The sequence below is a fragment of the Salmo trutta genome, chromosome 25, assembly GCF_901001165.1.
Source record: "Salmo trutta chromosome 25, fSalTru1.1, whole genome shotgun sequence".
NCBI classification, from domain to species: Eukaryota; Metazoa; Chordata; class Actinopteri; order Salmoniformes; family Salmonidae; genus Salmo; species Salmo trutta.
The window spans coordinates 20,106,958-20,119,058 of NC_042981.1; positions in this window are offsets into that span (position 1 = coordinate 20,106,958).

The following is a 12,101-nucleotide window of genomic DNA, read 5'->3' on the forward strand; positions in this document are numbered from 1 at the left end:
AACTCCCCCTCAGCCCTGCTACCTCCTCACACAACTTTTCCAGTGTTGCATGGATTCCAGCCAGAGCACTAGCCTCTACCTCAATGCACTAGCCTCTACCTCAATGGTAAGTAAATCGTCCGTGTCTGTAGATTAATCTGTTTTTCTTTTTTTTGTCGCGTTAAAGTTCCTTTGTGAGGTAGTCGGATCTTTCCATGATGGAGTATGTTGTTCCTCCATAGTGTAAAGCTGTTGGTACTCGTCGATTTCCCTCAGGATCTCATCTCCTTACTATCCAGGTTGGCTCTTTACTGCAACCAGTTGTTTTACGAAAAGATAACAATGAGTCTTTCCCACGACGACGACAGGTGTCTGTAGTACAGCCAGCTAGCACTCGCGGAATCCACGCAAAAACACTTTTGGTATTCGTATTTAATTAATAGCGGTTTCGTTTTAACCAAAACTAACAAACCAAGTGTTTTTCCAGAATACAGTGTACAGCGTCTGTCCTTCCACTATGGCTCTACTGCCATGATAAAACATTGATTCAGATCATCCTTTTGACAGGTGACTTGGTTTCCTCCTCTGTTCATTGTGTCTATTAGGTTTTTTCTCTCATTTGTAGTTCAATAAGCAAAGGTTTGGTGGCTCTCATGTGTCTGCTGCAAGACCTTGGCAAGGAAGCCTGCTCAGCCTGTCAAAAGCTTAGTTTTTATTGATCTGTTTTTAAAACAGTATACTTTCAATAATCGTAATGCATCTACAGTGCTTTCAGAAAGTATTCACACCCCTTGACTTTTTCCACATTTTGTTGTTTTACAGCATGAATTTAAAATGGATTACATTTAGATTTTGTGTCACTGGCCTACACACAATACCCCATAATGTGAAAGTCGAATAATGTTTTCAGAAATGTTTGCAAATTAATTAATGAACGGTCACTGGAAGGCTAAAATGAAAGGCTAAATGTCTTGAGTCAATCAGTATTCAACCCATTCGTTATGGCAAGTCTAAATAAGTTCAGGAGTAAAGAAATTATCTCCCCCTTCTTTCGCAATTCTCCCCCCACCTTAGCATACTATTGTTCCCCAGCTTTGGCCCAAGCAAAGCCAGGATAATGGGTTCAATTCCTGGGAACACCCATACGTAAAATGTATGCATGCATGCATGGCTGTATGTCACTTTGGATATAAACATCTGCTAAATGGTATATTATATTATTATATTATTATATGTGTGTTATGAGAGGTCAGTGAAAATGAGAAGATATTCAGCAGCTCTTGATGGGACAAGAGAAGTTTTCTTGAAATATACATGTTGTATTGTTAGATCAGGCAGGACAAGGTCTGGCTGTCTAGATGACCGACCTTAATTTTTCTTCTATTCCACTAAACAAATGTATTCTCCTTCCACAGTAGAAGACAACTGTCAGTAGTGGCTGGCTATAGCAGGAGATGTGGTCTCTGTGAGGAGGCATCAGACTGGAGTTTGTTCTGAGAGTAGAGAGAAGCTTTTGTCCCCAGTCTGTTTGAGCCTTCAGACTACACGTCAGTAACAGTTCCACAGACATGTGTCTACTCTCATTTAGGCTCTTTCTGACAGATGGCCGAGGAACATCACGCCAAAGATGATCACATGTCAGGGATGGTTGATGTTGAGGGAATGTGTCCTTCTGTTTCTCTCTCTCTCCCTTTCTCACGTATGCACATATGCACGCATGCGCACACACATACACACACACACACACACACACACACATTCTCACACACACACACACACACACACACACACACACACACACACACACACACACACACACACACACACACACACACACACACACACTCCCTCACATGTAATTAACAAGGTGTTACAGCACGCTGAAAAATATCACTTCAATATCATCTCATCTGATTATATTTGGGTGAAATAGCACAGTTCATGGCCCAGACTTTATACCTTTAGCACTAGAGTGTTTGAAAGAGAGAGAGGTGAGTGATATATCCTATCAGATTTTGTGTTGGAATCATATGGGATCCTATAAGATACAATCCTAGAGGATAGAATCCCAAAGGATTCCAATAGGACTTGTTCCAAAATTTGAACAGAACTTGGCGTGTGTATGGCGACGGAGGAGTTGGCTGCCGTTTTATGGGCTCTTAACCAATTGTGCTATTGTGTGCGTGTTTTTGCATTTTTTGTAACTTATTTTGTACATAATGTTTCTGCCACCGTCTCTTATGACCGAAAAGAGCTTCTGGATATCAGGACAGCTATTACTCACCTCACACTGGACGAAGACTTTTTCTTTAACAAGTCGGACGCGAAAGATTTACTTCAGACACTCGACAAGGCCAACATCCATATCTTATGTTTCACCAAGTCGTGGCTGAATGACGACATGGATAAAATACAGCTGCCGGGTTTTACGCTGCATCAGAAAGATAGAACAGCGGTCTGTGTATATTTGTAAACAACAGCTGGTGCTCGAAATCTAATATTAAGTCTCAAGGTTTTGCTCGCCTAAAGTAGAGCATCTCATGATAAGCTGTAGGCCACACAATTTACTAAGAGAGGTTTCATCTATATTTTTCGTAGTTGTCTATTTACAACCACAAACTGTTCTTTCTGATCAACAAAAATGTTGTATATTGTACTGGAACAAACTATAATTTAATGGGTTCAATTAAGAAAAAAGTTATAATAAGGGTGACACATTCCTACAAGATTTATCAATAACCTATAGGACTAAAGATGACGCCGGAGGGGATGGCTGCCGTCTTATCGGCTCTTAACCAATCATGCTATTTTGTTTGTTTTTTCGTGTTGTTCGTAACTTGTTTTGTAGATAATGTTGCTGCTACAATATCTTATGACCAAAAAGAGCATCTGGACATCAGAACTGCGATTACTCACCTCAGATTAGACAAAGAGTTTTTCTTCAGTGAGTCAGATGGGAGGGATATACTACAGACACCCGGTCAGGCCTAGATCACCGTCATTCGCTGGAGAAGGAAACTGAGATTTTGTGGAAAAAGATCAGGGTGCCATGTGAGGATCAGGTTGAGAGCTTCAAGTTCCTTGACATCACCAACAAATTGACATGATCCATCACACCAAGACAGTTGTGAAGAGGGCACGGCAAAACCTATTCCCCCTCAGGAAACTGAAAAGATTTGGCATGGGTCCTCAGATCCTCAAAAGGTTTTATAGCTGCACCATCGAGAGTATCCTGGGTTGCATCACTGCCTGGTATGGCAACTGCTCAGCCTCTGACCGCAAGGCAGTACAGAGGGTAGTGCGTACGGCCCAGTACATCACCAGGGCCAAGCTTCCTGCCATCCAGGACCTCTATACCAAGCGGTGTCAGAGGAAGGCCCTAAAAATTGTCAAAGACTCCAGCCACCCTAGTGGTACCGGGGCGCACGGCAAGTGGTACCGGGGCACCAAGTCTAGGTCCAAGAAGCTTCTAAACAGCTTCTACCCCCAAGCCATAAGACTCCTGAACAGCTAATCAAATGGCTACCCAGACTATTTGCAATGTCCCTCCCCGCCATAGGAATAAATTACTCTAATAGAATTCCAATAGGATTCTGATACAGCTGACACAAAATCCTATAGAACTGCAAAAATCTTATAGGATCCAATACAATTAGTTTTTTTCCCAATAGGAAAAAAGTAGTCCAATAGGATAATGATAGAGGTGAAAGAAAATCCTACAGGATTGTGAGAATTTTATAGGATTCTATTGGAAAAATCACTATTCCTATAGGATTTTTTGTCTATAGGGCAGTTTTCCCAAAGTGAACGATGTGTAACTTCATGTTTTGCTTGCTAGCCAACCAATAAAGTCAATGCCGCTATCAAGCTAATCAACTAAACCTACCTGAATGAAATATATGAAATTGATCATGACTAGATTTAATCTCATTTCACTGCGATTGGTTAGTCAACATGCAATAATACCTATGCTAACCAGGTTCCCATCAAAACTTTTATGTGAGTAAAGTATATGTTAAATAAAAAATGTCACGACAGGCCTGATGGAAACAATTAATGTGTTTGTAAACGTTCCAAATGTTGACAAAACAAAATGTGATAGACAATGTGCAATCTTTTTGTGTCTGTAAATGAATTATGCGAGAAATGGTGGTGAAAACTTATTTTTTCTCAAATAGTGATATAATACCATCATATAGAAGTAAACTTGGATTCACGCGATGATATAATGTGTGGTCCTCCCTCTACGACTTGGGAAAGCTTGCAGTTTATTTAAACTACAGATGAAACAAGTTATGATGAACTTCATAGGGTGGTGAAAGTGCACGGTGATGAGGTTGATGATACTATAAATATTGAGGGTCTTATGCTGGTGACATGATGATCGATGCTTGGCTGCCGTTTGACGAATAAAAATGATCTCGTTCTTTTTGTCCATAATAATCTCATCATGTAGAATATACATGCACTGTATCTGAGAGTTGTTGGCAAAAGCACAGATGCATAGACCAGAGTGGGTACATTCCACTATATAACGCAAAGTGTTTGGTAACACTTTACTTGACACCCAGCGTCATAACACATTATGACACGGTCATAAGCATATCATAATGTGTTTTAACAGTTGACATAACTTGTCATCTGTAATAATATGGTCATAACACTCTCATGACCCATATATTTACACCTGTTGTGACATATATTGCATTATTTTATGGCTACTTACGACATCTACATAAGAGTGTGAAAACATTTATAAAAATGTAAAAAGTCCCTGCCAAGAAGTTTCCATTCCTTTGAAAGTTTGTTTCTTAAGGCCTTTGTTGTTGTTGTAATGTTGTTTTTTCATAATATTTTAAATAACTTGACACTGTCATAAAGCATTATGACCGTCATGTGTCACTTTACTTGGACTATGAAAATGCACTTTATGACAGTGTCATGAAGTATTATGACCATCCTATGTCACTTTACTTGAACAATGAAAATAATGTACACTCTATGACACTGTCAAGAAGCATTATGACCATCATAGTCATATAAACCAGATAGGCCTATCAGGTACATGCCACTATGTCAGTCATCAGTCACAAAGAGGATGTCTTGTACTGCTCCTGAAATCTGCTCATGCATTCTTCCCTGTCATCAGAAACAGAGCATTAGGGTAGGTGCATGTCTGATATCAATGTGTGTGCAATTATAATGATACTTTAATATGGTCAATTTCAGAAAATGTTATATAACATAGCCTACTTGTCAACAGTATGTTTAAGTGTAATGGAATGTTTTGCCTTGTGCGGTAGATTTTGTGGGCTTTGACACTCTTATGTAGGTGTCACAACAAGCCATAAAATAACGCAATATACAGTACCAGTCAAAAGTTTGGACACACCTACTCATTCAAGGGTTTTTCTTTATTTTTACTATTTTCTACATTGTAGAATAATAGTAAAGACATCAGAACTATGACATATGACATGGATTCACGTAGTAACCAAAAAAGTGTTAAACAAATCAAAATACATTTTATATTTGACATTCTTGAAAGTAGCCACCCTTTGCCTTGATGACAGCTTTGCATTCTCTCAACCAGCTTCACCTGGAATGCTTTTTCCAACAGTCTTTTTTTTACCTTTATTTAACTAGGCAAGTCAGTTAAGAACAAATTCTTATTTTCAATGGCGGTCTAGGAACAGTTAACCAACTGCCTTGTTTAGGGGCAGGATGAAACTAGGCTACCTGCCGTGACCCATTTCAGGAAACTATGCGTATGTCCCAGGTCACTACTTCACACAAGAGCCATTATCAAAATGCGTTTTGGGGCAGAAATGCCTTCAGGAACATGTGAACTTTCATGTGCCTTAATAACAAACGTGTATGTCATCTGTAAATATGAATACAATTGTTAAATTACAAGCCTAGTTGGTTTTGCCACAGAAAAAGACAGCCTAGTTGGTTTAGCCACAGAAAAAGTTGGCAAACCTTCCCGCTAGCCATGATTGGCTGAGATAATGAGTGGGCTGGACATGCCGAGAGATGAGTTTGGATTGGTTTGCCATGTAGCACGCTTCTGTCTATTTGAGCTGGTTAGTATGTGTAGGTGATCCTGTCTAACGAGGCTTTAAAAAAAAGATATATTGCTTAGTAGAACTGCATAAGTATTGCTCTCCACTTTCTGGAGGACCGAGTTTTGAAATCAGTGGAGTTAGAGTATGATAGCTAAGGAGATGGAGAAAACACCTGTCTCCAGATTACATCTTCGAATTAAGGGCAACTATGGCATCAGTGACAGGGAGAAGCGTCCAACCATGATGTATACAGGTAAGATAGTCTAGCTAGCTACATTTTCAGATATTACACGTCTGTAATTTTGACAGTTGTTTTCATTTCAAGTTAAAGTGTACTGTTAGCTAGCTAGCTAACATTAGCTGGCTGGCTTGCTAGCTAACATTACGTGTATGATCGTATTATTCGTATCTCATAGCCATTTGCTTGGCTAGTTATAGCCTAATGTTAGCTAGCTACCTGCAGATTCATGCAAATCTAAATCAAATTCTAATTGTATTGGCCACTTACACATGGTTAGCAGATGTTATTGCGAGTGTAGCGAAATGCTTGTAGTGTAGCGAACTGCTTGTAGTAACGTCATGAGCTGGGATTCTGGTTCATTGTTTGTCTAGTTAGCTAGCTACATGTCATAACAAAAGACTCCACTATGCAAGTAACCATTTTGGGTTAGTTCGTAAATTCATTCTGGCCATCTACTCTCATCTGAGTGTGCCAGAGCACAGAAGAAATTATGAATTTATGAACGCTCAACACCCGTTGAATATGACAGTGTCATCAGCAAAGCACCCCCACACCACCACTCTCCTCCTCCATGCTTCACGGTGGGAACCACACATGCAGAGATCATCCGTTCACGTGCTTTGTGTCTCACAAAAACACAGTGGTTGGAACCAAAAATCTCAAATTTGAACTCATCAGACCAAAGGAAAGATTTCCACTGTTCTGATGTCCATTGCTCATGTTTCTTGTCCTAATCCATTCAAAGATGGCGGAGCAGTAAGACGTGTTTGTTTTCGTCCCATGTAAAAATTGTCTTTTTCGCACGATAACAGCCCTGAGCATATCGGACTGCTTTTTTCCCCACTACATTACTGGATTCCTGCCACAAGCTCTGAATCATTACACCAGATCTTTGCAGCTAGCTAGTTGCTACCAAGTGGCTATTGTGGCTAATGCCCTTGTCCAGAAGAATGCACCAGCTAGCCTCGAGCTAGGGCCATTTCCCGGGTAGCAAACGAAGTGCACCAACTACAGTACCTCTCTTGCCAATTGGCCTGGACCCTTTGTCGACACAGGGCTCCGCCGATCCATCACGACTGGTCTGCTGACGTAATTCAGCCGATGTGCTCTCAACTGGCCTCTGCATCGTGAATGTTGGTGTTGAGCCATCTGCTAGCCCCGGCCTGCTAGCTTCCTGAACGCCGTGTCCGACTACCGAACGGCTCCCTGTTTCATCTTTGCTGCTCATTGGACCCTATGATCACTCGGCTACACAGCTGATTCCTGCTGGATTGTTCATTAACACGGTACTTAATTTTGTTTATCTGTTGGCCCCAGCCTCAAACTCAGGCCATGTGTGTAGCTAACTGACCCTCTCTGCCCATTCATCGCCATTTACCCTTTGTTGTTGTCACAGATGTTTGCCCGTTGTTTTCTCACCCGTTGTCTTAGCTTTCCCAATCAACACCTGTGATTCCTTTATGCCTTTCTCTAATGTCAATATGCCTTGTATACTGTTGTTTGGGCAGCTCTCATTGTTTTATTTTACTGCGGAGCCCCTAGTCCTGCTCAACATGCCTCAGATAGCCCCCTTGTCCCACCCCCCATACATGCGGAGACCACACCTAGCTTAAGTGGCGCCTCCAGAGATGCAACCTCTCTCATCGTCACTCAATGCCTAGGTTTACCCTCACTGTACTCACACCCTACCATACCCTTGTTTGTACACTATGCCCTGAATCTATTCTACCAGAACCAGAAATCTGCTCCTTTTATTCTCTGTTCCCAAAGCCCTAGACGACCAGTTCTTATAGCCTTTAGCCGTACCCTCATTCTACTCCTCCTCTGTTCCTCTGTTGATGTGGAGGTTAACCCAGGCCCTGTGTGTCCTCAGGTGCTCTCATGTGTTGACTTCTGCAACCGTAAAAGCCTTGGGTTCATGCATGTTAACATGCATGAACCCACTCTGCTGACCCTGATGTCCTAGCCATGTCTGAATCCTGGCTTAGGAAGTCCACCAAAAATTCACAAATTTCCATCCCCAATTACAAAATTTTCTGTCAAGACAGAACTGCTAAAGGGGGAGGAATTGCAATCTACTGTAGAGAGAGCCTGCAGAGTTTTGTCAAACCATCCAGGTCTACGCCCAAACAATTCCAGCTTCTACTTTTAAAGATCCATCTCTCCAGAAATAAGTCCCTCACTGTTGCCGCTTGTTATAGACCCCCTCAGCTCCCAGCTGTGCCCTGGACACCATATGTGAATTGATTGCCCCCATCTATCTTCAGATTTCGTACTGCTAGGTGATCTAAATTGGGATATGCTTAACACTGCCATCCTACATTCTAAGCTAGATGCCCTCAATCTCACAAAAATTATCAAGGAACCCACCAGGTACAACCCCAAATCCGTAAACATGGGCACCCTCATAGATATCCTGACCAACTTGACCTCTAAATACACCTCTGCTGTTTTCAACTAGGATATCAGTGATCACTGCCTCATTGCCTGCATCCATTATGGGTTCGTGGTCAAACGACCACCCCTCATCACTGTCAAGCACTCCCTAAAACACTTCTGCAAGCAGGACCTTCTAATCGACCTGGCCCTGGTATCCTGGGAAGATATTGACCTCATCCCGTCAATAGAGGATGCCTGGTTGTTCTCTAAAAGTGCTTTCCACACCATCTTAAATGAGGATGCCCCTTTCAAAAAAAGTTGAACGAAGAACAGATATAGCCCTTGGTTCACTCCAGACTTGACTGACCTTGACCAGCACAAAAATACCCTGTCGCGTACTGCACTAGCTTCGAATAGTCCCCGCGATATGCAACTTTTCAGGGAAGTCAGGTACCAATACACACAGTCAGTTCGGAAGCAAAGGCTAGCTTTTTCAAACAGAAATTTGCATCCTGCAGCACTAATTCCAAAAAGCTTTGGGACACTGTAAAGTCCATGGAGAATAAGAGTACCTCCTCCCAGCTGCCCAATGCATTGAGAATAGGAAACACTGTCACCACTGATAAATCCATGATAATCGAGAATTTCAATAAGCATTTCTCTATGGCTGGCCATGTTTTCCATCTGGCTACCCCAACCCCGGCCAACAGCTCTGCACCCCCCGCAGCAACTGGCCCTTCTTTGGACACTGTTAACAAACCTCCAAACGAGCTTCAACGCCATACAACACTCCTTCCGTGGCCTCCAACTGCTCTTAAATGCTAGTGAAACGAAATGCATGCTCTTCAACCAATCGCTGCCCGCACCTGCCCGCCCGACTAGCATCACTACTCTGGACGGTTCTGACTTAAAATATGTGGACAACCATAAATACCTAGGTGTCTGGTTAGACTGTACACTCTCCTTCCAGACTCACATTTAACATCTGCAATCCAAAGTTACATCTAGAATTGGCTTCCTATTCCGCAACAAAGCCTCCTTCACTCATGCTGCCAAACATACCCTCATAAAACTGACTAATGTAGGCTAATGCGATTAGCATAAGGTTGTAAGTAACAAGAAAATTTCCCCACGACATAGACATATCTGAAATTGTCAGATAGCTTAAATTCTTGTTCATCTAACTGCACTGTCCAATTTACCATAGCTATTACAGTGAAATAATATCATGCTATTGTTTGAGGAGAGTGCACAGTTTTAGTTATTAATAAACAAATTAGGCACATTTGGGCAGTCTTGATACAACCCTTTTTATAGGTTTGTAGGTGTTTTTCTTGTATTATCTTTTACCAGATCTAATGTGTTATATTCTCCTACATTCCTTTAACATTTTCACAAACTGCAAAGTGTTTCCTTTCAAATGGTACCAAGTATATGCATATCCTTGCTTCAGGGCCTGAGCTACAGGCAGTTAGATTTGGGTATGTCATTTTATGCGAACATTTTTAAAAAAAGGGGCCAATCCTTAAGAGGTTTTAAGTGCACTTAAACATTCTACATACGATACATACATGTAATTCTATGTTGTCCAAATTTGTGGCTTGCAGAATACTTTTTTACCATTACGAACACTACCCATGTTTTTGTCATGAAGGGTATAATATGTTACTATTGCAATGATAAGACCATTGGAATGATTTTTTTAATCTTGTTGCCAAATACAGTCGTGGCCAAAAGTTTTGAGAATGACACAAATATACATTTTCACAAAGTCTGCTGCCTCAGTTTGTATGATGGCAATTTGCATGTACTCCAGAATGTTATGAAGAGTGATCAGGTGAATTGCAATTAATTGCAAAGTCCCTATTTGCCATGCAAATGAAATGAATCCCCCAAAAACATTCAGCCCTGCCACAAAAGAACCAGCTGACATCATGTCAGTGATTCTCTCGTTAAAACAGGTGTGAGTGTTGACAAGGACAAGGCTGGAGATCACTCTGTCATGCTGATTGAGTTCGAATAACAGACTGGAAACTTCAAAAGGAGGGTGGTGCTTGGAATCATTGTTCTTCCTCTGTCAACCATGGTTACCTGCAAGGAAACACGTACCATCATCATTGCTTTGCACAAAAAGGGCTTCACAGGCAAGGATATTGCTGCCAGTAAGATTGCACCTAAATCAGCCATTTATCAGATCATCAAGAACTTCAAGGAGAGCGGTTCAATTGTTCTGAAGAAGGCTTCAGGGCGCCCAAGACAGTCCAGCAAGCGCCAGGACCTAAAGTTGATTCAGCTGCGGGATCGGGGCACCACCAGTACAGAGCTTGCTCAGGAATGGCAGCAGGCAGGTGTGAGTGGATCTGCACGCACAGTGAGGCAAAGACTTTTGGAGGATGGCCTGGTGTCAAGAAGGGCAGCAAAGAAGCCACTTCTCTCCAGGAAAAACATCAGGGGCAGTGTCACATCCTAACCATAGAAGCTGTTATTTTCTATGGTAGAGTAGGTCAGGGCGTGACGGGGTTGTGTCTAGTTTAGATTTTCTATGTTGTTATGTTCTAGTTTCTGTATTTCTATGTTGATGTTTTTTTTGGGATGATCTCCAATTAGAGGCAGCTGGTTATCATTGTCTCTAATTGGAGATCATACTTAAGTAGTTGTTTTTCCCACCTGGGGTTGTGGGAGATTGTATTTTGAGTTAGTGTATGTTGCACCTCTTCGTCACGGTTTATTGTTTTGTTCATTAGTATGTATTGCATAGTTTCACAGTTTAATAAAGAAAATGTAGAACGATACACACGCTGCGCTTTGGTCCGCTCCTTCATCATACGACAACCGTGATAGACAGACTGATATTCTGCAAAAGGTACATAGATTGGACTGCTGAGGACTGGGGTAAAGTCATTTTCTCTGATGAATCCCCTTTCCGATTGTTTGGGGCATCCGGAAAGAAGCTTGTCCGGAGAAGACAAGGGGAGCGCTACCATCAGTCCTGTGTCATGCCAACAGTAAAGCATCCTGAGACCATTCATGTGTGGGGTTACTTCTCAGCCAAAGGAGTGGGCTCACTCACAATTTTGCCTAAGAACACAGCCATGAATAAAGAATGTTACCATAGTAAAGAATGGTAAAGAATGGTACCAACACATCCTCCAACTTCTCCCAACCATACAGGAAACGTTTGGTGATGAACAATGCCTTTTCCAGCATGATGGAGCGCCTTGCCATAAGGCAAAAGTGATAACTCTGGGAACAAAACATCGATATTTTGGGTCCATGGCCAGGAAACTCCCCAGACCTTAATCCCATTGAGAATTTGTGGTCAATCCTCAAGAGGTGGTGGACAAACAAAAACCCACAAATTCTGACAAACTCCAAGCATTGATTATGCAAGAATGGGCTGCCATCAGTCAGGATGTGGCCCAGAAGTTAATTGA